At 41.4% G+C, this 26564-nt stretch overlaps 1 protein-coding gene across 3 annotated transcripts in view; it reads left to right on the forward strand.

Moving 5' to 3' along the window:
- The first annotated feature begins 224 nt into the window (after nt 1–224).
- The window catches only part of SEMA3D (semaphorin 3D), a 133025-nt gene continuing 106685 nt past the window's right edge, over nt 225–26564 (forward strand). The window contains exon 1 of one of the 3 annotated variants that reach the window (XM_030291165.4): nt 225–564. The gene's annotated coding sequence lies outside the window, so the exon portion shown is untranslated. Of the gene's footprint in view, nt 565–799; nt 949–1505; nt 1530–26564 lie in introns of those variants that run through there. The other 2 variants (XM_012568866.5, XM_072919126.1) reach the window with 2 other exon arrangements.

Genomic DNA, 26564 nt, shown 5'->3' on the forward strand with positions numbered 1-26564 from the left:
ATCTGAGCCCTTCACTGAGGGAAACACAGCTCTTGAAAGAACCCCAGTGTGTCTTGTCTGGAAGTGTGTGATACTGTCTGTGCCATGTGTGCCGTGGCTCTCAGCCTGTGGGCAGGAAGGCTCTTCCTCGGGCAGCCGCAGAGGAAATATGTTGGAGAGAATGGTTTGGTGTGGGAGTGGGCTGGTCCAGGAGAGAAATTCTCTCTTAGGAAGTGGTCTGCAGCATGCGAAAGCTGGAGAAACACCAGTGCTGCACATTCCGGGAGCAAAACAAATAAATGCCAGGGCAGATGCGTCCCTGGCAGCTACAGTTTTGCACACAGAATGCGTGTAGAAACTCTTAAATGCGCACCAGCCCTGAGCTCCGGGCACTTATCGTGAGTGTGGCGAGCTGGCTTTGTTTACTCAATCAGTCTACTAGGCAGTGTGCTGCAGCTCCGTCCCAGAGGGAATGTGGCATGGGAACGCGGTGAGCGGACCTGAGGCTGCCTTAGCCACGTGGAGGAGGAGCAGCAGCCGCGCACGGCGATCCCGGGCTCGGGATGCTCCTGTGCGAGCTCGCAGGTGTGTGATCGGCACTGCCGGAGAGGCTGTGGCCCAGGGAAGGCACACGGGCTCGGGGTGCCCGGCTGGGCACATCGCTGCCACGGTCGGTGTCGGCGTGCTCGCCCCGACCGGCGGGTGCGAGCAGGGGTGTGCCTGCGCCGGCTGACACACCCGGACACACAGGCGCACTCTCAGGCGGCAGCCCATTTGCTGGAGGGGTGTGCATGTGCGTGCGAGGGAGTGGAAAGGGGTGGCGGGATGGAGGGAGGGCGGCCGGGGGAAAGTCTGACACTCGGCGCAGAAGGAGCGAGACCCTCCGCCGCCGCCGCCGCCGGGGAGGAGCCGCCGCGTTCGCAACGCCTCCGACACCGGCCCCGGCCCGGCCCGGCCCGGCCCCGGCAGGTACCGGCCGGCCCCGCGGCCCCGCGGCGCTGGAAGGGGTGGAGGGCGGTGTGGGGAGCTGCCTGCGGTCCCCTCTGCCTGTCCCGGACCCTCCGCTCGCCTCTGCTCCGGGCGCTGCCCCGGCAGCAGCGGAGCGGTGCCGGCACCTGGCGGCCCCCGGGCCACCTGCCTCGCTGTCCGCGGGGAGATGGGGCTGGCTTAGGAAGGGATTAGGCTCTGCCAGGGCCGGGCTTGGGAGTGAAGGGAGAGGTGAGGTCGTTTTGGGGAGCGGAGCGTAGAGGCTGTGGGATGCGGGAGGAGTTGGTGCGCTCAGCCGGCACCCCTGCTCCTGCTCCGCAGAGGTAGCTCCGGGCTCCGGGAAGGCAGCAGGGCATGATCAGCCCATGCTCCTCAGCAGAACTGTTGCTTGCTGGAGCGGTGGCAGAATTCCTTCCTTTCCACACAGTCCTCCAGCATCGCCGTCAGCGCGACTGCTGAGCGCGTCCATCGCTGGGAGCGCAGAGCACCTGGCTGGCCGGGATGCGATCGTTCGCCTGCTCACAGCGACCACCGCCACTTCACTTGGGGAAGGAACTCACAGGGTGCGAGTTGCTTCGTCACTCCTTGTTTTGCAGCGAATATTGCAAAATGAAAGCTGTTGCTTGTAGAAGGGAAACATTCCTGAGCGCGTTAGGTAATCGGTGACTGTGCTGCAGGGGCACAGAGCAGCCACCTATGTTTCCTCAGAAAGAGCTTCGCTTTGATTTGAATTGGGACAACTTGTCCAAGAATAATAGAGATAAATGGGACCAGAGGCTGAGAAAGCAGCAGTTCACATTGTGTCTGCGTCTCTGACAGAGGCCAGGAAGATGCAGGCAAGCACTTGAGGAATTGTAGCATGTCACTTTCTCTCTTTTACTTGCAAATCTGGGGGACGACTAAAGAGACCTGATTACACTATTTACCATTTGGAGATGTTTAATGCTAATGGTATACTACCTCTATACTGTTTTCCAAGTCCTCATTAGTATGATTGGTGTGATTTTTCATCTTTGCCTTTTAATTAGTTTATTTAGGTTATTATGGGCTTGATCCAGAAAAGCACGTCATCTCCTGCAAAGTGAAAGGGCCAAAGTCTTCTGTGAAAGTTGGATGTCTAAATAGTCTTCTAAAGAGAAATAGGGGTATTTTAATCCATAATTGTAAACCTACTGTCAGACAGAGATATCCAAATTCTGCAGGTGCCACACCTCTTTTTCTTAAAATTTCCAAGACAAGTCCTCCTCTGAGATGTCTCATAAATGGAAGCATTTTCGCCTTGATCAGGCTAAGCAGCTTGGCTTCACTTTTAGTTGAACTTTATTTTGGCTAAGATATCCAGACTAGCTTGAGATCCAGGAACTAAATTTGCTTTCCCTCTCCTTAGGGCTGGATCGATCAGCAGGGATTCTCAGGGTGTGGGCAGCAGAACAGGCTCCCATTAGGGAGCACTGAGAGTTGTGCTCTAGACCAGGCAGAAGTGCTGTGAATCCAAGTCTCCTACAGGCAGTGTGTGGGCTCTACCCATTGAGTGCTTTAACCAGAAATGGAAATAGCAACTTCACCAGTCTCTGCTGTGTCTGAAAACACAATAATGACTTCTATTACAAAATCTGGTCGGTGCTTTCAAGACAATAATGCCAAGAAGGGAGAAGTGCCTTTCAGTGGTACTGAGTAAGGTGACTCATATGAGAAAGATATAATTTCAAGTTGTATTCCTGCCCTCAGCTTTCTCTTGGTGAGTAGCTACAGTCAGATCCCCAGAAGACTGATACCTCTTTTTGACCCCTCTCCCAAGAAATGGCCTCTGCCTGCTTCTTTTCCAGCTGCAGGTTGTGCCACCAACCAACCTTCCAAAACACTGTAATTGTGTAATTGCTCTGATCTTACTCTGCTTCCCAATGTTCTTTCTTATTTTTGTTTTGTTTTCTGAGAGGTGATGTTTTCACTGCAGATACCACTGTGTTCATTACGCAGATTGTGCTGCAGCCTGGACATTCTACTGGGATTTTGCAATTGAATTAAATGAAACAAAGCCTTGGGGTGGGAAAAGTTTTAATTAAGCTGGAGTGTTAAATGGAAATAGATGCTGTTCATTGGGAAAGAGCCCTTTTAAGTGTTTGAGGATACTACATCTTTATTACTCAGAGATTAAGTAATGATAATTAAGCAGCTAACCATGTAAAAAGCAAGATGTTGAAAAGCAAGATACTGAAAAGCAAAGGCAAAGGATGAAACACTCCCAACAGCACCTGTCCTTATTTTGATCCTAGCAGAAGGGATATATATGCTCAGCCTCTTCCATGTCACAAAACAAGCAGAGGAGTGAATGTCCCACACAGTCAGGATCTTTACAGTTTAACTGGCAGAAAGCCATAAACACTGGAGTCACCCTGTGAGCCTGCTGTTAACTCAGGGTGGCCAAAATAATGATGCCTTTCTGGATTCTTTTTTAATCCCTGTTTTGCTTTTCCTCTCATTCATTTTGCTGTTAAAAATCCAGCAGCTGTCATCTCAGATGTTGCTCCACTGTGTGCCACTAGCATGCCGGTCACCTGTGGATCCAGAGAGGCTGATTCATCAGCTGGGAATCAGCTGAATTCCCAGCACATGCCAGGATTTCTTTGGCTAAAACCCCTGGTGCTGGAATTGGCCACTGAGCCACCTCTGTGCTCTTTGAGGTTTCCTCCATGAGGGAATCCTTTGGGGCTGGTTAAGCCGGCTTTCCCACCGCGCTCTCTTGGCAGGGCAGCCTGCGGGATTGCCGGAGCTGTGCTTGGCCCTTTGTCTTTTTAACCCCTGGAGAGAGCCAAAGGTGTGTGCTAAATGTCATTAAATCAGATCGACCCAGGGAACATGCTGTGTGTTTGTTTTCCTGGCTTGCTGGATTCTCTCCAGCTGCAAACAAGCAACAGAGAAGCTCACAGTAAAGCCATGTGCATGAGGTGTGAAGTCCAGTGGCTGTATTTAGGTGTGAAGGAAATTTTTCTCCATGGTGGTGCTATTTTTAACTTTTTTATAGTCCTGCACCTTTGTCGCACTTCTCAACAGTTTCCCCCTGCCCCAGCATTTCTGTCTGGCTTTTATATATTTTATAAATTTAGCAATGGCAGTGAGTCATTATTTAAATAATCCCTGTATAAATCTTTAGCCCTTTTATCTTCTTCTTTCTACCCTTGTGTATTCAGAAAGGCCCCTCTCTGGTATTGTTGGTCTTTTTCCATGTTCTCCAGACATGCTGCGAGAACATGCACGTGTTATCTGACAGTGGGTGATAGAAAAAAGAAAAAAATAAAAAATAAAAAAAAACCAGAGCTCTTCTATTCTGCTTTCCCCAGCTTAGATGGATCCAACGTCACATGGAGGGGATCCAGGATGAGTCAGGAAGCAGCACTGTGGTCCAAAATTCCACTTTGCGTTACAGCTGGGAGGCAGCGTTTAGCAGCATCATGTGGATTTATTTTCTTTTAACGGGAACTGCAAAATAACTTATGGAAGTCACATAACCTAATGGGCAGAAGAGATAACAGTAAGCCAAGAAGAACCTGGCTTCCCATCTGGGTTGAATCATTGACTCAATTGACTATCAGTGTGAAGGGTGTGGTAGTTTAAGCCTGGGACATTATACTGGCATTAAATAAGTCATTACACTTCCCCACAACGTAATTGGAAAATGTGATTAATTTTCAAAGCTCTGTTTCTACCTGAGAGTTTCTCTAACAGTTTCTCTGGTCAGACTCAGCACAGGACATTAGAAATATTTATTTTCAAACTTAATTTTTCAGGACAAATCCTGAATGTCTCAGAATATATGTGGCTAAAGACAAATTCATGCATTAGAGCTTATATGTGCATGGAGACCTGTAATTCTGCTCTGCATGAATTTCACACTGAGTGTGTTACTCAGCTTTCAGTAACACTTAGACTTTTTTGTACATCTTTGCATATTTTTCTTCCTGTGCTACTATAAACAGAGGAGTTGTGTGAGCTTTTTCTTATGATGTGGTCAGTTTAAAAGCAAAATAAATAACCATAATTAAACTGTTTCCAATTTAGTTTGGTCAGAGAATCAGGAGACTTGCAGGAAGCAGATGTCATGTAGCAGAAGAGAGGCTAAAACCTCTGTAACATCTAAACATACTCCAGTGACGTGCTGGGTTGTTGTTGCTTTCTTATTTTTTTTTCCTCCAAGGGGATGGGCAGAAGAGAAGTTACAAATTTTCCTGGAACCTCCTCTTCCAAAATTCCTGAAGACACTGCAGCACCAAGTCTGATCTCATCTCGTGTCAGCATAACTCATGCCTAAATGCACTGGGAACAGAAAGCCTGGGATTAACTAAAATTATACAAATCTAAGGCTGTCATAAAATGAAAGATTTGGGCCTGTTCTGAGTCTGTCTGTACTTAGTGACTTCAAGAGACTTAAGCACATGTTTAAAGATAGGCTGCTGTGTAAAATGCTCTCTTGAAAGAGTTACTTTCTCAAAGTCTAAGCCTAGAGTGAGATTGAGCCTTTTAAAAGTTAAGTGCAGTCTTGAGGGCTGGTGTGGTCAAATAGTCCAGCTTAATCTTGGCTAGAATTTTAAGATTTTGAACAGCTAGATCTAATGGTATGTGCCTACCTAGCCTGTTGTATTCCCCTGGAATTTATCAATGACACACTCCATATAACTGTGGTTACTTTTTGTCCGTCTAAAATCCTTTTTTGGTTTTTCAAGGGCAGACTGCAAAGAGAGAGTATGTAAAAAATTCTTTCTAAACCAAAAGCAAAAAGTTGATTTTTTTTCCCCCTTCCACAATGAAGAATTAAAACAATGTCTGTTGCTCTCATGCTTAATGTCAGAATCTCTGCTAAAAAATAGTAACAAGAAATATGATGAATTTTTCATATGGAACTTATTCCCTGTATTTTATAACGCATATGTGTGAGGTTTTATGAAGGCTTATACTAAAAGGCATTAGCACAGTGTAATAAAGGAAAAATGCTCATAACATCTTTGTGTATCCAGAGGGCTCCACTTTGAGAGAAGGAAATAAAATAAAAGGCAATGACAAGTAGTAAAAGGCTGTTGCAAGTGCAGTTCCTTTTCTCCAAGATTTACAGTAAGAACAGCTCTAACTGTAAAGTTATCTAGATTTAATAATCTGTAGCTTTGCAGAATGTAGCATTCTCATATCCATTATCTTACCTTGTGAAAGAAAGGTTCCACCTGCATATAAATGACCTTTAAATACATCTTTTACTTAATTTCATGTGTTATTTCCTTTTTTTGAAGCAGGTGCTTGAAAACCTTTATTAAGAACATGAATAAATCTTCAAAGCTGCTACTGTACTATGTCCTAGTAATGGAGTGATCATTTGTTATATTTCTCTGAAGATCCATTATTTATTCAATAGAAATCAGAGAAGACACAGGAACAAATTTGTCACTTGTGTTTATATAGTCATTAGCTAAAAGCAGTGGGCCTTTTCTCATTCGGAGAAGCTTTTATTAATTTATTAGCTATGTTTCAGTAGCATGAGGAGGGGCCTGTCAGATATCATAGAACCATAAAATGGTTTGGGTTGGAAGGGACATTCAAGATCATCAGTTTCCAAGCCCCCTGCATGGGACTCATTTGGGATCCTGAGCACTGAGCTCTCGCAACAGACTGATATGGGTAGGGTCAGTCTTTTACTTCTGCCAATATTTGAAATAAAAACTAAATTGTATGAGAATATTTCAGCGGCTCAGGTGCTGAGGTGGCCTGGAAGGGGATTTTCCCAAGTGTGGGTCAGAGCAGTGGTGCTGCTGGTGTTGAGGAGCGTGGCTTTCTCAGCCACCTCAGTTCCACATTTTTGTGAGGCCAGTTGTCAGGCCCAGCAGAAAGAGACTGGCTTTGCACAGCTGCTGCACCATCTTCCAGGGATAACACTTCTTTTACTGGATCTGCCCCAGTTAAGATTTTGCTATCAGTGTTGATATTTGCTGTCTGGTGCTGAACTACATTGAATGAATCATTAGGAGACCAATCCTACCCGGTCCCAAAGGAGCGTGCCAGCCCTGGAGCTGCTGGATGGAAGGTGTTGGGAGAGGGGGATCTTCTCCTTTCAGTCTGTGAGAGACCTGGGCACACTTGGAGCCCATGCCAGCTCTGCAGGTGTTTCTGAGCCTGTTTCTGAGCACTTTTACCTGTTTCTGAGCAGTCCCAGCTCTGTTGTGTGTGCGCCCTGTGTCCCAGGTGCTGTGGGCAGGGGTGGCTACATGTAAAGCCTGGAAACAGCAAAAGACAGTTTTACCCTGATCTTTAGGGCTGAACTTGGCTGACTGAAGAGTGATTTAATATCATAAATCTCTGTTATTAATCTGATTTTTCCCTAAAACTATTTTAATAGGCGAGGATGATTTACATAACTACAGTCTGAATCATTGTGGTCAGTTGATCTGATGTTTTGTACAATCTGTAATCTTGTCAGAAGTGAAGGGTTTTTTCGGACCTCATAAAATCCAGGGTGTTTATTTTAAGACTCAATTTATTATTTTGAAAATTGAACTCAAAGCTTTGAAGGCTTTAAGGAAAAGCTAACTTGATGTAATTTTTGAAATGTCACTCCCACCTAACTGAGGAAAATCAAAAGCAAGAGAATTGGTGCATCTAAGGAAGTTACTAACATTGTTCAGGGCCAAGGGTCTTCTAGGTGCTATTTCTAGAAAAGAAAAGGTGCATTTATCTGTGCTCCTGTGTGCAGCCTATCTTTTTAAAATGAATGTCCTGGGTAATACTGTTTGCAGCATACAGGTTTGTTTTGGAGTTATGATTCAGTGTTTAGAGTCCTCTAATGACATCTACAAAAAAGCAGATATATTTAATCTCATAAAGCTGCCTCAGCTTGGAAAAAAAGTAAAAAATGGATTTATGGCAAAGAAATACCTTCCCCAGTATAACATCCCAACAATCTGTTCAACTTGCAGTGAAGTTAAGGGAGTTTTCACATGTATTTTCTTCCTTAAATAAAATAATTAGAAACTGCTTAAGCTGAAGGTTGATTAAGCTCACATAATAAAATATATGTGAAGGGGAAATGGGCTGGTTTTCTTAAGGTTACTGTCTACAAATTCACTTATCTCTGATTTGGTTTTTACATTTTTTTTTTTAATTTCCCTAAAGAGTTTTACAATTCTAAGTAGCGATAAATTGCTTTGCTGTCCTCAGGAGACTGAAGCTCCTGTGTCCTTTGCTTCCTGTGACTTTGCTACAGCTCATTACTTTCCTAAATGGCAACAGGAGCACCATTATGAAAGTCGTAACACAGACAGTTATCTCCTCAATGGTACTTAAAATCAAATCCTTCCTACTTGGTGAAAGATGAGTTACTGTGCTTTGGCTCCTTAAGTGATGGAATGATGGAAGGATTGGTTTATTTCTCTATTTGTTGCTGTTGTACATTGACGTGTAAGGATGAAGAATGAATACTGAAGCACAATACACTACTGAAAGCTCCAGTGCCCATTTCTCTGGCTTTTCACAGCCTGACAGAAAAGCAGGTGTGCACAGCAAACAGTGCAGGGAGTTTGTCTCAGTTCCAAACATCTGCTTTCAAAGCAAGAGAAAAAAAGAAAAAAGCAGAATGCAATTGTCATCCATTTAAAAGCCAAGGTGAGATTCTGTGTGATTTATCTTTTTTTTTTTTTTTTTCCCACTGTGTCTGTGGTACTGCCAGCATGTCCTGTGGTACAAAGGCTTGGTCTTTCCTAAGAGGAATTAACCATCCTTACCTTGTAGTGGCAGCAGTTCTCCAGGTGGTTTCAAGTCACAGGACAATCTGCTCCTGCTTCCAAACTCCCCTCTGAAATTTCATCTCCTTCCTACAGTTAAACTCTCTCTTGTGCTTTTGTAAAAGCTTCAGGCATCGTTTTCCTGAATCCTGTCAATTCCCAGAAATGGCCGTGACATGATGAAAATCTCTCACTCCCCAGGGGTACTCTGCTCTGGCAATCTGACTGTGGGGTGTTAAACTGTTAAAGGGAGAGAATTCAGACAGATTTTGGGTCTTGTGCCAGGTTTTCACGACAATGGTAGAAATTCCTTTGTGATAACATTGATATCACAGGCACAGCTGTTCTGCAGTTGGTCAGTGATGAAATATAGATAGTCATTTTCTTAGTGAAGACAGCCTTTACTTCTATTCTTATCCTAGGTTACCACCATTATTTATGGGCAATAAAATCTGTTCTACTAAATGGTGTCAAAAAAAAAAATAAAAGTACTTTCCATCCTTTCTGTGCTTTCCTTCCTTCCTTTCCCTACGAACAAGGTAAATGCCACTGAAGTAATGTGAGAAAAGCATTTTGGAATGTATGTGGATTTGTTGTGTTTTATTTTCCATCCAGGAATTCAACATGACACAATGGAAAGTGGGATTTGACAACTCCAAAATAAACTATTAGACAGTCTATAAAGTGCTGCACTCATCTTTATAAGATAAATAGTGTGTAAGGCCAGAATAGCTGGGACACAGTGGATTTGATAACAAGCAGCATTGTTATCTTCAGTGCAAGCATCAGCAGAGATTACAGTGGTCTGTTTTGGTGGCCCTGAGGGAATCTCACAAGGCCTTGCAGTAGGCAGTGTACAATTTGTTTTCATTCTTTCTCAGCAAAATACTGGTTTGATGCTTGGGAAGCATGACCCTGTTTAAATTGTGCTGACTCTTCTCATTCTGGTTTGAGCCACATGGGAGAAGAGGTGTGAGCACAAGCAGCTAGAAAAGTTGAAAAGGTGCTGATGGAGGAGGGATAAATTAGTGACTGACAATGAGCAGTTTGTTCTGAAGAGCCACCAAGACTCGGTGGGCCTTGTGCTCAGGATTCAGAATCCTCAGTCAGTGTCTCCAGTATTCTCTCCTAGAAGATCAGTAGCTTTTTTCCATGTTGTTTTACTAGATCTCACCAATGGGATCTGGTCTGAGCTGCCCTTATATCGTATTCTGGAAATCTTCCCAGGCTTAGCCTGTGTGTGCCACGGCTCAGAAGGAAAACCCAGCTATGCTGTGGAGGCTGCAGCAATTGCTCAGAGCTCTTTTTGGACATCTCAAGTTGAAGATGTGACCTCAGTCCCATGGGTGTCTTTTCTTGTGTAGCAGTCATTTTCACCTGCTGCTTTTCTGTTAGGCTGGGAGAAAGTTCCAAAATAGGCATTTGAGTTTTTGGCAGTGTATGCTGCCTAAGCATTTACTCTTCATCCCCCTACAGAGATATGGTGCTGTGTGGTATTCTCTGCTGTGTGTAAAACTCTGGAGTAATTTGTTCCTCTAGTGGTTTGCAAGGCAGGTTAGAGACCCTGACACAGAACAAATATGTTTCCCTGTTCTGAAGCTGGCTGATTGGGCAGAACTTTCACATATTAATGTAGGAGATTTAACTTACTCTGTTTCAGAAGATGGACAAGGCAGTCCCATGCAAATGATGTTGCAGAACCTTGCTTTCCTGATATCCCCAGAAACTGAAACTTATTTGGATAATAAGAGCTAGTCCACAAACAAGCTACTGGATCCAATTTAAGGGTAACTGTGTAATGCTTTGGGGGTCTAGTTAATGCAGGAGATGACCAAATATCCCTCTAATAACCAGAAGTCTGAAAAGCCTTTTATAATTACTTCAGTAGCTTTCTTGAAAGATGCATGGTACTTCACCTCTTTGTTTCCCATGAGCTATCCATACCCTGTGCTCCTGGTTTCTGAAAATAGAACGTGGTTAGACTGAGATAATTCAAGGCTGATACAGGATTGTTTTGATTAGTTCGAGATCAAGGCAGATATCCTAGAAGGGGGAACTGCACTTGTACCAGAAACAGTGTTTTTATCTTGTCATTTGCTTGAATGGTATGGGGCTGACACCTCTCTCTCTACAGAAACTGGCTTTTCTGATTCACTTTAATGAGATAATTGGAAAAAAAAAAATCTTTCCACATGAAAGGAACAGAGTCTGTTTTATAAATTGGTCCATATTGCAACCCAGGTGCAAGTTCAAGGCAAGTCAGAGGACATGCTCAGCATCCAGCAGTTCTCCCCAAGATTATTCTAAGAAGCACATATCACCCAGTGCTGAAGCCTGCTCTGGACTGATAAAGGTTGTCTACATGTGGGAGTCAGCCACTGTTCAACTGGAATAACAGTGTGCAGAGTGGTATCTCCTCACACACTGCATGGCCAGTCAGGCTGTCTGCCCTAAGGCTGCTGTTCAAATTAAGTAAGTTGCTTCCGAATTAAGGAAGTTGCTTCCTTCTAATACACACTTCTGTGTGATGTGATTGCAGAGCAGCCAGTGTGCTGCTAATTCACATTCACTGGGTCTGGACTCTCATGCTGACCTGCCCCAAGTATTTAAATTTTAAGGTCTTGGTCTGTGGTACTTTCTCTAAGTGCAAGAGACCTGGTGTCAGTGCACTGTGCTGGGAGGCAGAGTGCTCAGAAGCTGCATGCCACAGTAGAACTCTGAAGTGAATGCAGTATTTTCACTGACTTCAGTGCAAGTTCCAACTCTGTGCTGGTTTAATTGTATCACAGTAACACCTAAAAAATCCTAGAATTTTGTCCTCACTCTGCTCTTGCTGCTAAGATCTAAGGATAGCTTAGAGAAAACCAATAAAAGTGGGAAGGGAGGCTTGGAGTTAGGTTTGATTTATGAGGAAGAATGAAAGGTTTTGAGTGTGCATAGCTTGTTAGAGTTTGACAAAGAAGACATGACTGTAAATACTTCAAAAGTTTTATTCAAAAAGCAGCAGAGGATTTGCTTGATGTTTAGGACATTCTAAAGGTTAGGACAGCAGCTCTGGAGACCTGGGGTTAATTCCATGACACATGTCCTTAAGGCAAGTCAATTCTGGTTACATCCTAGCAAATTCCTAAGGGCACCCAACTGCCTCTGCTTTGTCTACATCACTGAGTATTTGTCAGCTGATTGAAAACCACCTAATTTAGACAATTAACTAGATAAATACCTTTGCTGGGCTAGAACTTGGCCTCTACCTGCCTCAGCTGTATGTGTAAATAAGTAAAAATTACCATTTATCATAGAAAAAAGTGTGAGAATTACAGATTTGGAAAGTATGGATGTTCAGATATTATAACAATGCAAGTACAATGAGTGGAAAAGTTAATTAAGATGGGATTTATTTCACTTGTCTGAAGTGTGAGATGGTCACCTAATCTTCCTCTCTGTTCTGTACAGGATGAGGTGCTCCCCAGGGGCAAAGCAGTATCTAGCCAGGGGATGAATTAATTTGGCAGTGCCTGTCTCCACCCTCTCTGGAGGGAGCCAAGACAATGCCTGAGTTTTAGATGGTTGGAATTAGGCAAGATGAATGTTGTCTTAAGAATATAAAGATGAAATAAAATCAACTCAGCTTGATTTTAAGGGAGAAAAATGTCTTTACTGAATGTGTTTGCTGAATTGCTCTTTTCAAACAATTATATAAACCACCTCAAAGAATTTCTATTTTCTTCCTTTTATTTCTTGTAAAACAATCAGGAAATCTTCTATTAATATCTAACTACACAAAAGAGCTCCCATTTCTCCTGTTTCCTTAAAGCAGTTCTTGCATAGACTAGCAACATCCCAAGAACTGCTACTGTCCTATGTACTATTAAAAATGTTTTATTATGTACAGCCTACGTGTCCCATGTTACCTAAACACTACTGATTTGGAAATCCAGACTTTTATAACTAAATGGGAGCTGAGCTCTTTTGGCAACCTACTTCTGATGGCTCTTGCTTTCATACAACAGCCTTAGTGGTTGGAGATACTGTGTTAGCTCTAGGTGGTTGCTGTCTTCTTGAAAAGGACTGACCCTCACAAGAAATGCAGTTATGGACATTGTGAATTTAAAGGAAAAAAAAAAAAAGTGTGAAAATTAAAGTTACTCAGAGAAGAGTTACAAAAATTTTGAGAGCTCCTATGGGTGCTGCTGGAGGTCCATGTGTAAAGCAGCTGTAGGATGCTGGGGATCTGAGGGGAAGTTAGGGGGATCTGAGGGGAAGTTAGGCAGTACAGATTCATGAGGGAGACCAGGATGACCTATCTGAGGTCTCTGCTGACCCATGCAGTGGCACAAGTTCTCACTACAAAGAAAGAGCAGCTTAATTAGTTTATCCCGTTGCTGGTGTGACTCAGTGTCAGAGTCCTTCCCCACTTGTACAATCCCATTCGTTATTACCCTGCAGTGACTTTGGGAGTAGTTTACTTTTTTTTGATTTGCACTCTTGAAAGAAGAGGGCTGCTGTCAGGTTTTGTTCCTCTTCTTTTGGTATCTCCCACCTCCAGCCTCTCCAGAGCTCACCTTCACAGAGCTGGAATCTGATTTCCCTCACAACTGCTGGTCACTTCCCTGCTTGCCTGCCTCTGCAGGGAACAGGAGAGTTCCTTTGCTATTCAGCCCTCACCCTTTGGCTCATCTGATGAAGAGACAGAGATATGTGAGCAATCAGTCACTTCAGGGACAGAGACCTGGTTGTCAGAGAGCCTGTGGATTTCCAGTATGGTACTGGATTGGATTTACATGTGGGAATGTCTAAAATATGCTCAACTCGGAAGTGTTTGCAGGAATTTATGTTTATTGTTTTTACTTGACCTTGCAGACCCAACACTATTGCTTGGAAATCAGAGCTGAGCAGTCCTAAGAACTTAGAGGGACATTTAGGGTTTGCTCAGAGGATGTAAACGCAGTGGGGATTTTATCTGCGTGTAAAGCAGTCGTGACTCTGATCAGGAGGTGAAATAAGTACTCCCAAATTTAAGAAATGCATTTGGGTCTCAAGACTGTGAGTATAAAAGCCCATCTTCAACCAAAGTGACACTCAGTGAATTAGGTGGGGGGGTGCACCCACTGCTGGTTCCCTGGACAGCCTGGGCTTGAATTAAGACTTGTGTTCCTGGACACCATAAGGACTCTTGGCTGTTCCTGCTGCAGACAATGTGTAAGGGAATAAAGACACAGATAATGTGAATTGCACTGAGATCAGCTGCCTCCTGAGCTCCCAAAGTCATAATCCTCCAAACCTGTGATTTCACATCACCCACTCCGTGCCCTAATTCAGTGGGCAGTGAAAGATGTTCTCAAGTGCCCAGAGGTTCAGACATGCAGAGGACGAGTCTGTGTATGAGTGTTTGTCCACAGGCCACTGCAGGTTGTAAAACACGATAGCAAGGACAGAGAGAACACACAACAGTGACAGGAACTGTACATTGCCTGTATGTTGTCGAGTTGTTGTTGTTGTGCTCTGCCTGCCACTCTTACTAACAACTGTCTCACTTTTTCCTCCCTCTGAGTGCTTTCTCCATCTGGTCTCATTCAGTTTGTATTTAGACTACAGGCTGCAAGGAAGAGAGGCCCTTGCATCCTGCTTGATAGTATGTGCAGTATTGTGGGGTCCTGCCCTGGCTGGGGCCTCCAGGCACTGTCCCAGTGTAAATAATACATAAAAATAGATCAGCAGAGTAACATCGATCAAGAAAACTGTACAGAGACTTACCAGTGCTTTAGTATTGAAATGCTCTACTGCCTACCATAGTGTTCCTGCACTAACTTGCTGTTGTTTACTGGATTCAATGACAGATCTTACAAAACCTTGCATCTGTGGGCAGTGTGCAGGGAGCTTGGGGGAGCACTGTAATTGCTAAAATCAGGAAGTGGGCCAAAGATGATCTACAAGTATGGGGAAGAACGCATCTTCTGTGATGTTCAGGATTTTATCATTTTTATTTTGGAGGCTTTCCAAGATTTAATAGCAAAAAAGCAACCAAAAATTTGGAAGTGAAGCAATCAGACCAGATTTCAGCTGCAGCAATAACTGCAATAGCCCGAGCATTTGCAGAAATTTCTTCTCTTGTGACACAGCACCAACTGCTGCTGTTGCACCAGGTGAGATTACATTAAGCAAAACAACTTAACTAAGTGCTGCAGGCAGCTTTTGAGGTGTTCAAGTGCAGTACACAACAAAAGAAAGTATTATTATCACCTGCTAATCTTCACTCAAAGCTAGACTGTTTGCTATGTATAAAGAGCAGGAGTTGAAACTGATGAAGAAAATTAGCAACTGTGTTAGAGACCGAAGGTATGCCTCAGAAATGAGGTAGGACTATTTTTATTCAGTTTGGAGTCATGAAGGTGCTGTGATTTGCTCTTGCACACTTAGAGGTAATTAGTAGTTCCTTGCAATTAGTTTGATGGGATTGCAAAGGGGGGGTTTGAAAGGAGGAAATTAACAAGTCCATGTCCACTGAGGGTATGTTTTTTGTGAGAGCAAAGCACTGGACAGGTAGCACCAATTCTCAGATGCTTTTCAAGAGAAATTGAGAGCAATTTCAAACCATTGATCCACTTAAATTTGAAAGATGATTTTGTATAAGTCCTTTTCTATTTAAAGCATCCCTGAAGGTGCAAGTGCCAAGAACTGTGCAAGTGAGACTCCCAGTTCTTTCTCTATCAGACAAACTGGTGGCTCCTGATTTCAGTTTCTGTGTACTAAACAAAGTCCTTCTGTTCTGCAGAAGTCTTTATAAATATGTGTAGGGAGGCTGAGTCTTTGGTTTCCAGAGATCCAAATAAACCCATGAAAAAGTTTCTACTATCGCTTTCTGGAAGAGTTAGGCAAGTAGCAAGAGAAGACATAAGAAGTTGTGCAGTTTCCATTCATATCATTCACACATTGGAAAAAATTCCCAGCTCATAAGTAGGCTCAAAATTAGAAAAGAAACATCCCCAAGGTTTCTGGAATAGAAAAAAAAAAAAAAAAAACCAACCCAGAAAATGGAGAAGCTCAGCTCCAAAAAATTATTAAAAAAACCCAACAGCTGGTTGGCAGAAGGGCTGTTCTTTGACATAAAATACTTCCTGAAATTCTTTCTTCCAGATCCATACTGATTATTTTTTATTTACTTTTTCTTTCACATGAATTAATTAAAAATTAAAAATTGGGCGTCTCATCTGAATATGACAAGGGATTCTGGCAATAATTTTGCTAGTTTACCAACTGATCCATTATTAATTTCTTCTTCTGAGCATGTGGTGGAAAAGAACAAGAGAATCATGACACACCTCACTTTGTCTGTAACTCTGTCATCGTAAAAGGTTTTTTTCCCAATTCCACTCTCATTTCATCATAAGCCTTCTGTCCTCAGTCCTGCAGATCCATTTCCAGCAGGCACAGCAGCACTGACTGTCAGGTGTTTATAATAAATAAGCCAGTGGTGACTGCAGCTGAGACAGACTCCATGAATGGGTCCTCTGGCAAAGGGAGGAGGTGGTGACATGTGGCATGAGGGCTGTGACAAGCGCTGAGATCAGCAGTGTCCCCCTGTCACAGTCCTGTCTGCATGGCTTTTATCCCCTCTCTTTTGAGGCTGGTATCTCGTGGGAGGTGAACTAAGCACAGCTGTGAGGAAGTTGGTGAAGTTCTGCTGTAAAACCAGCAGCACCTTGTAGGACAACACTTGTGTGCACTGTAGTGGGTATCAGCTCTCTGCTGTTTCCTTCCAGTTTTGTCAAAAGCTTTTCTGAAAGTGGCTTCAGTGATCATAAAAAACCAGCACATTAGCACATAAACTTTAGCCCAGCACAGCTTTAAAAAACAAAACAAAACAAAACAAAAAACAAACATACAAAAAAAAACCCCAAAAAACCAAAAGAAAAGCCTCAAAAAACAAACAAAAAACCCAGTTAAATTTCCAAAGAGTTCACCTGTAATTTATCTGTCCACATGCTAATAAAACCTAGAACCCTTTTCCTTTTTTTATTTCTACCTGATGGCTGTGTTAGGCTCGTTCTGATGTGTATTCACACTGTTGGAATATTTTGCAAGGTTTTGCCACGTCTTGTATTTTCCACAGGAATTACACAATGAAAGGCAGTGTTTTTTAAGTGCCAAAACTTGATGGGATGTTTTCTGGCTCTGTCACTGGCTGATGGCTTTAGTGGCACATTTCCCTTGTGGGTGCAGGGACTCTGAGGGCAATCACAGGGGAGACAGATGAGTTACATCTGTATTTGCGAGTTAAACAAGGTCAGAAGACTGTGTTGGCCTGCACTGGCCTGTGCTGTTTGTTCGTGTGTTCACTGGGCTGCTTTTTGCTCTTGTCAGCTAGCACATTTCCAACCTGCCTGAGTGTAAGCTGGGGGGGATGCGAGGGCTCCCAGGAGACAATATGGATGAGACCCCTTGGTTTTGAAGGGAATGAGTGCTTAGCTGTATAGACAGGAGCTTTGCCAGGCTGCTTTGTTTCAGACTCTGCAAATAGTGTCTGGCACATTTAATTTATTGCTCCAAACTTGGACTTGGGGTCTGGAAGCTCAAGTCTGAGCAGCTCTAGGGGTGACTGTACCATATTCTTGTAATTACACAGACTTTTCCTCCACCCATCTTCTGTTTGTTTTATCTTCCTAGATGTAAGCTCGTCAGGGAAGGTATTGATACTTGCTCTTTATTTGTAGAGTATTTAGTACCATGTGGTCCTGACCTGCATAGATTTCAGTTCAAATAACAGCAGTTGAATCTGCTCTTGCCTGTTTGCTTTCAGCTTGGAAAGTTTTCCCTGGCTATAGTGTACTGTTAAGGAAGGAACAAAGGATAGACTCTTAAGAACTGTAAAACCTACCTCACTTTAGTCCTGGCTATTTAATTTTGTAGGCTTATGTCAGACCCTTAAGGTTAAAAATGTTTCTTTTCTTGTCTTGGCTTGAAGAGCAAATGGAATGTTTCAAAGGGAAAAAAAAAAAAAAAGAGTCCATACGAGGCGGGCCAGAGTGATGCAGCCTTGCCTGTTTTTCTTGATCTGAAACACTGTATGAGCTGGAGCACAGAATGGTCTGGCCACCTCAGTTTCCATCCCATTTTTGGATGGAAAGTTGCTCACCAAACAAGAGCAGAAGCAGTCATTTGCTTCTGAAAGGGAAGGTTTTTGCTCATTTTCTTCTCAGCATAACATTTTCTTGGATAGGCTTCTCTTCGTCTCTTCCTTGTCCATGAACGCCCCCAAAGCAGCAGAGTAAATAATTTTGGCTTACAATGAACAAGTCTGTGAGATGATAATGAGAAGTGGTGAATAAACTTTCCCTGTCTTACACGGGGCAGACTTGAACTCTGCTGAAGGGGCCACATGCAGCAAGGTCAGGAGTGTGATGAAGTATAAGTTTGGAAGGGGAATCTGCTGGAAAGATAGAATAACCCACTGAGTGATAAGTGCTGACAGACTGGCACCCTGGTGTTTGAAGTGCTTTTCCTTGCAGGAGAAGTATGTCTCTGATCCTGTTGTGTTATGGCCAGGCTCAGTCTGTTTTGAAAGCCTATACTTTCTTCACATGGAGACTCAGAAAGATTCAGGCCGAATGTGTTTAACAGAACCCTGAATTTTGGGCCATGGTTAAAGCCAAATTTTATAAATTGGATATGGCTTTCCCAAAAGGTATTTATAACAATAATCATAAGCATATGTCAGTACATTTACATTATTATTATATGTTTACAATAATGTTTTTCTAATATTTCACCATTAAGTAACTGTGTTTAGTGTACTAGTTCACAGAGAATAAAAGTATTAAGTTATGATTTCAAAGGAATGATAAAACAATAACACTGGGGAAGTTCAGTCATCTTAACAAATTGGGAGCATTATTCAATCTGTCCAGGCAGGCTCTTGTATGGTTCCTGTTCTTCTCTGTTTCTTTCCTGTGGGTTTAGCTTGAGAATGCTCCCAGTGTGGCCACACAGGGAGACAAACTGAAATATGTGAGAGAGACCCAGGGTGGGAGGCAGAAGATTAAGTGAAATGTCCTGGGACCTTCCAGGAGAAAGCTGCTCTGCTCTTTACCCAAACCTCAGTGACAGAAGTAGTATCACAAGCTAGTCAGATGGTTTGACTAATATGAGCTTTAAAAAAACAGTAGTGATATGTTTTCAGTTCCTTGAATCAGTTTATTTCAGTTACATTTGCAAATGTATGTATATAAAAATAACAGAATTACAAATTTTGTAAATGTAAAAGGTTGGGAGAAAGAAAAAGTGAGCTTTTTCTTTTTTTTTTACTTTCAGTTTTTAATCTAGGAGTGGGACATGTTCCCCATCCCGTTTCCTGTATAGCCAGGACACCAATAGTCTGCCACTTTTTCAGAAGACTTCTGGTACCTAACATGGCAATTCTGTTGTCTAATCTGATTTATTGACAACCACTGCTCAGAGCACTTGGATGCTTTGGAAGACAAGAGTAGGCAAGGTAGTATACAGGCCTCAGTAGTATACAGGACTAATCAAGCCTCTTTTAAATACTTGAACACAGAGGGTATATCTCTATAGATAATTGAATAAAACTCTATTTTTTCAATAGTAGTAATAATAATGAATCACTAGACATGTAGATCTATCGTGTTTCAGTGATTTGCAGCCATTTTCCCCTCCATTGGAAACAATGAGATGTAATACAAGTGCTTTCATTATCAGCATCCCAAAAGATTGCTGTCTGCACTTCCATCCCTTCACACTCTGCAGTGTATATGCACGAGACTGCACTTTTTGATCATGCAATCATGCAAGTCAGAAAGTATGTGATCCTCAGGACTCTTGAGTTATTCCAGCAGAGGGTGGACACTGATGGAGAAAGACATCAAGGAAGAAGAAATATTGTCTTGTTATTTTTAGATGAGCTGAGTTAAAAATTGCCTTTATTTTTTTCTCTGCTTCACAGTTTTACTGTAAGAGGCAGGATCACTTCTTTTTCCATCACATTCATTCCAGATGTAATTTTTGCAGCTTTTCAGTTCTTGGCCGTGTAATCTTCTCAATTAATTTGTGATGAAATCCCTGTTGTGCAAACTGACATTTTTGTTCATTTCCTCTCAAGTGAGAATACCACTACAGGAAGGATATGTACACACCTAACATCACTAACATACTTTTCTGACATAGTACCAGGAGGATAAGAAACTACTACACAATTATGGGATGGATTCTTTACCTCCTACAGCAGAGGACCATGCTCAGATGGGGTGTTTGTGATTGTTCAGCAAAGGGCATTATGTAGTAGTGAAGTAACTACACATAGATTTGGAACTGGAGAAACAAAAGAAATTGTTCTAGTAATGTTTTTGTTAACTTTAGAAGCATTGATGTGGTCTGGGGAGAGAAATATATAAACAAGTGTCAGCATGGATCTACATTTTCCTGCTGTATAGAATCTGAATCTTAAATAGAGGAATGAGAAGACACTGCACAACTCAGGTTGTTAGTTTCACTTTCAAGTGGTTTCTGTTCCTCTCTGTTGGTTATGTGTGTAGCTTCAAGTCACCAGGCTGCCACCTTCTATTTTTCAGGTACTTGAATTGAATGGAGGTGAGTCTGAGCCTTTGCGATATTATCAAATAATTTTACACTAAAGTAACTAAAGGCAAACTCTACTTTGATTCAAATTATCTGAACGAATGTGCTTGCTAATTGTTCTGTCAGAAGAATTTGCAGCTGGAACTAAGACAAGAAGTCGAGTATTTGTGTACTAGTGACCACAAATGTCACCAGTATTAAAGGGTCATGATGGTCACGATCCTTTTCTACCTAATTTACCTAATTTAGTGCAACTTGAGTGAAATTAGTGGACACGCACAAACACACACTTTATTGATTCCTCTCTGCATTACTCTGATACAGCTCATAGCGGAGACTTTGTTATGAATAGTTATTGTAAATAATTTCCACTTTCATTAAAAATGGGAAGGTATTCACAAAGTTAATTGCTGGAAAAAGAAGAAGGAAAATGAGAATGAGTAATTAGATAATTGCTGTTCGCAACAGTAAGCTTTTCTAAAGTATTGAACATTGTTATTGAGGCAAACTAATTGCATTTTCATTTTATTGTGTTTAGAAATTACATGATCTCTAGAGGCTTAAAAACCTTTAAAGAAACTGAACATGGGCGATATTATTACCATAGGTAATAGTATTTGTACCAGTAAATATATATTATCTAAGTAGACATCTCTCTTGCAGAAGATAAATTAGTCTTCATTTTTAATGTCATGTATGGGTCTTCAGAATTTATCTAAACGAGATTCAGTACAAAGCTTTCATGTTACTTCTGCAGCTCATTTGCTCATGAGAATCAATTTACCTGATGGACACCTCTCGTGTGATGCCACAACTCTGTGCCTTTGGCGAGATCCAGTTCATCTTTGTGAAAACAGAGTGAGGCTGTCAGTGTGCAGTTGTTTAAAATAAGCTCCACACTTCACCAATGTGGTGGGTAAGATCAGATTTTACAGATGTACATGGGATTTTAGAAGGAATTCATAGGGATTCCTATGGGTCTTGACCTTGGTGACAGTGTTATTGACATAACTCATTTTCTTCTCTGTTGGACAACGGAAATATAAAATGCAGCCTTACTAAATAGTCTTTAATGAGGCTAAATAGTCATTGTTGAGTTGTACAACTGTTACTACTACTTTCAATATTTTTTTTTAATTTAAATGTAATTTATTAACAAAATTCCTATTAAGGCAATTTTCTGTGCAAAGAAATGAAACAACTATCATAATGTGCAATTAAAAAATATTTCTAACAGGAGATTATGGAATAAATTCCCTACTTTGGCTTGATGAGGAGTGTGAAAAGGGGAAAGGTAACGTGGGGGAAATTATGTTTTTCATTCAGACACTTCTGCTTTCACAATTGATACAAAAATTATAAAAAGCTTTTTAGAAACTGGAAAGTACAATGTGGTTTTGCATTTTGACTCTATATTTTCTCAGTATTACGCAGCAGAAATTTAGGCACCATTTAAACAACAAATAACTAGATTGCTAGTTAATGACACTGCTTTTCATTTTCTATTCTTGTGATTCTGAGGAATCACTGTTATGTACATTATTTTGCAACAAACTTTGCAGGTCTCTAATTGATCACTACTTTGCTGACTTCTTCCTATTACAGAAAAAAAAAAAAAGCCATGTTCTTGCATTAAAAAAAAAAAAGACAAGAAAAAAATGCATATCAGATTATGTTGGCTTAGTGTATTGAATGTGTTCCCAAAGAGATGTCTGAGAATCTATCTTGTTGTACAGTGCTAGTTTATAATTAAACCTCTTGTTCCCTGGAGGGCCCTAGTTTTGGCTTCCGAAGAGTGAAAATGCAACGTGATAGATGTGTCGCTTTTTTTCACTACAGATGAATGGAACAAATGTCCAGATTTGCCTAAATTACTGCCCACATGTAGATTTTAAAAATTAAAAAAACTCAAAGCAAACCAAAAAAAAAACCTGGCAGCTTGTTTATTTGAAGGAATTCTGCCAGTATTTGGAAGCAACATAAATGCAAGAACAAATGGTTCTTTAATTATTTTAAAGCACTAGTGTTGTATTTATTGGCCTATTGTTTGTGCTAAATTCAGCTGTTTTCATGATGTTTAGTCTTCTTAATACAAAACATAAATAAGCAGTTAATATCCTGAGGATTTTTAAAATAGATATTGCCTTGTCAGATATCTTTCAGAACTGACTTTGTTTTGACAGTTGTGTCACACTGTCTTTTCTTTGGGTATTGTTCCTTAGTTAGTTCACACAGGGTAATCACCTCAGCTATTTGCAACTCTAATAAACCTATTTTACCAAGCCCAAAGTGTTCCTCCCTTCCCCTCCTTTTGCAGGTGCTTCTTGCAAAGGGATGCTCTGCAAAGTCCGGCCCAGCGGAGCAGAAAAGGGCTGTCAGGTGGGTAAATCAAGACCCACAGCTTGGCTGATGGCGTCACTTCTTCTTTTTGGAGACACATTGGCTCAGTACCTCAGTCACGCATGAGCTCCCAGCCTTGGCTGTGGCTGATGGCACGTCTCTGTCAGAAAGGCAGTGCTGCCTTTTGGTCCCTTCAGAAAACTCTGCTTTTATTTTGAATGCTCTTAATTTGTGGAATTAGTGCTAGAGCATTTTATAGGCAACATCCTGCCTGGAACCATATGTTGGACAAGGCTGAGCTAGAAGATACACTCCAGGTCGGGGTTAGTCTGACACACAGGAAAGAAGAGAAGGGTTATTGCAGAGTTTCGAAATTTTCTGTCCTCCAACTTGAAAATGAGGCTGGGCCAGATCCCAGTGAATGTACCCCTCAGTTCATTACTTGCTCCTAGAATAGGCTCTTCGAGAGTTCAGTTGACTTTTTTGGTTGTTCTTTTGCTTTTTGGTTTTTTTTTTTTCCTTTCCTCTGTCTTTGAGTGTACCAGGGAGTCATACCTAGCTACCTCGCTTTCTAAATTCAACATCATTTTAGAATTAGGTGCTTAAGATGAGCACAGATGTTTTGGCTCTCCTGTGACTGAGTTTGATAGTGTTTTTGGATAAGGCAGTCTGCCAGCTGCAGGTATGCCTATGCCATTCAACTTTGTCTGTTTAGATAATGAATAATTTCATAATCTAAGCATTCCTCCAATTTTGAAGAAGACCCATCCCAACTTCCATGTTATCCCCAGCTTAGTCTTGCACCAGCCCAGCTGAACATGGCTGAACACAGATGCAGTGATGGTTTGGGGCAACTCTTGCAGAAACAGGTGCTGGCCTCGTTTGCTCAAGGGTCGTCATCCTGCCTTGGTGTCACTTGCCCTTCATGTCCCTGTTCGCAGCCCCAGCCATCCCCCAGACCAGGGCTCAGCCGTGCAGTGGCTCACTGCAGCTTCCAGAGCAGCATCACCCAGCCCCTGTCCTTGCTGCCTTCCTCTCCCTGTGCTCGTGACAGATGACAGCATTGTTTCCTAGCCTGCTTTCTGGGATTTCTGGCCCTGCCTCCTGTCCCAGAGTTTGGCAATTGCCCTTGCACAGCGTGCTGAACTCTCCATGACCAGCTCGAGGGGTTTCTCAGCTGTGGCACGGCACAAGAATCTGCCTCCAATTAGCTCGGGAGCACAGCTCCAGACACATGGGTTTGGTTCAGCAAATGTTGTTTGCTGGGTGATGATGTTTTTCTAAGCTTATGCTTTATTCATAGCATGAGTGACATTTCTGCAAGAGGTAGTGATGTATCTCTGGGTCTTAGTTCTGTTCTGGTTTTGGAAAATACACTTCAAACAGCTATAGCAGTGCACATTAGATAACCTACGTATGAGTAAAATTACAGTAATAACCAGGGGCTTATGAATTAAATTAAATAAATATAGACACTAGGTTTTAAAAACAACAGGGCTTTACTATGATGAAAGGAATAATTTCGATTCAAGGGTGGAATAGATCTTGTTTCTGAATTTAATTATATGTTACAGTTTTGCAATTATCATTGTTGGATTACTTGTGGGATTAAAACACACAGCTTTTAAAATGAAAGGTAGAAATACAGCTTTTTAAACATTTCATTTCAAGATCATTAGGTACATTATTACCTCAGCTACAAAACAATTTCATATTTGCCCTGATCCTCTTTGATCTCTAATAGATAGGAAACAGCCTTCAGTAGTCTTTCTTCGTAGTGTTTCTTTTTCAATATTCCCATGTCTTGGACTAAATTGCTTCTATTGAAGATCTGCAGTGGCCCAAATGACCATATTTGAGCTCTGAATTTGTTGTATCTCTCTTCCTGTTTTTTCTTTTGGCCTGTTTTCAGATTAATAATGTGAGACTAGCTAAGCTTCATGGAAAAAAAAAAAAAGTCTATTTCATCATGTTAACCTAATAACACTATCAGGAAGCATCAAACAAAAAAAGCTGTATGTTTCTCCAGAGCCCTGAGACAAATACCTTTTTTGAAACCTTGAGATTTATATTCTTGTGGGAATGTAAGTCATATTAAGGGCAGCAGATTTTGAGTGCAGCTGTAGTTATCATTAACAGAGGTAAGTATTTGAAGGAATTTTGATATTTCAGCCATGGTTTATTATGAAGGTTCTCTTGTGTGAAATATGCTAAGCAGAACATAGATGACCATTGATTGCTACATTTGGCTTCATTAGAAAAAAAAAAAAAAAAGGAAAGAAAAGGAAGAAAACTTCTTAAATGCATTGGGTTTTTAATATTTGGGAAGTAAGTTCATAGTAACCTGGAAACTCATATTCAGGTGCTGTGAATCACAAGAGTTTCTTGTGGAACAAAGCACAACTATCTATACTGTGTATGTATCTGAGTGTGCATAGGTTACTTTTTTGTGAATTGTGCATCTTTTTTATCTTTAGATTGTTATGATTAGAAAAACATTAAAACCACTTTAAAATTCCTTTTACATTGACAGGCAGAATTTTGGATCAAATACCTAGAAAGAAATACAGAAGTGTGGGCATTTCTGAGATTTCTAGAGTTCTCCATATTATCAAGCAGTATAGTTTGTAATCTCTGTATTTTAACTTTCCTTGTACAGTAATATGAACCAGAAAAATACGATTTGTATATAGAGTCTAAAAGCATAGAAAATTAATAGTTTGAAGTACTGCCTTCAGCTTTCACAAATTTCATGGAGAACTGAAGACTAACAAGATTAAAGGAGGTGTTCAATAGCTGTGTGTGATTGACCAAAGCAGTTTCATTAGATTTTCTTTTTCCTCTTTTCTTTTTTATTTTAATAATTTAAGCTGTACTTTTGCCAAATACCAGTCTCAGAACTTTGCACCCTACACTCTGTCAATAGGCAGGAGTATAAAAGTGGGAAGAGAGGCTTTAGCAATATATTTTCTCCTTTTGCCATTCTCCCAAGGCAAAACTTGGAGTCTCTCTGAAGCCATTTGCCAGCATTTACTGTTAATCTCCAGCCTGTATCTACATATTAAAATTTTTTTTGAATTGTATTCAGTGGGTCATGTAAATAAGTCTGCTGTCCAGCCATTATTCATGTAAGACACAATGCAATGAAATTGTATTGTGATTTTCTTATTGCAAAATCTTGCCCTTTTTAAAAATTTACTAATATTTTCTTTTTCTGAAAGCAGAGTATATGCAGACAATGAACCTGCCAAAGTCAGAGAGACTGCAGACAGAGGTTCCAGTTTTTAAGTTTCCAGGGCTTTGTGTAGTCAGATTCAGGCATTCTAACTTTGAACATGCAGATTAAATCTTGCAGCCATTTAATCTTGCAAAGACAGAGGTTGTATTGGCATGGAAGAAAATACAGAAATGCACTGTATAAGGCCATGAAAGAATCTCACTGCATTACAGCAGCTTAGCAAGTTATCATACATCAGCTGAAGCATTGTAATTGTCTGTCTATGCACTTGAGCTTGCCCAGAGTGAGGTAAGCATCCATATGCTCAAGGGATTACTCATTAAATGAAGCATTATGGTTTAGTACTGAGAAATCTCTTCTGTCCTTCCATTATTTTCTACTTAAATGACAATTTTCTTCTGCATAACAGTAAGTTTTAATTATGGGGTTTGCTCTGTGTGTGTGTTGGATGTTTTTCAATTGCTCGTGCAGACTGTAGACAAACACATACATGTGTGCACACACAACATTTTCCCTGCTATAATTTGGTATTTCTGGCACTTTGCAATAGTAGGGTCAAAGCCAGACTGTAGCTACCTCTGGAAAATCTTAAAAGTAGCTGTAATTGAAAAAGGCGGTGTAACTTTTCTGTTTTAAAACCTAGTGAAGACCTTTTTTTGGAAAATGTAATGCTT

This window comes from Taeniopygia guttata, chromosome 1A (assembly GCF_048771995.1).
Source record: "Taeniopygia guttata chromosome 1A, bTaeGut7.mat, whole genome shotgun sequence".
NCBI classification, from domain to species: domain Eukaryota; kingdom Metazoa; phylum Chordata; class Aves; order Passeriformes; family Estrildidae; genus Taeniopygia; species Taeniopygia guttata.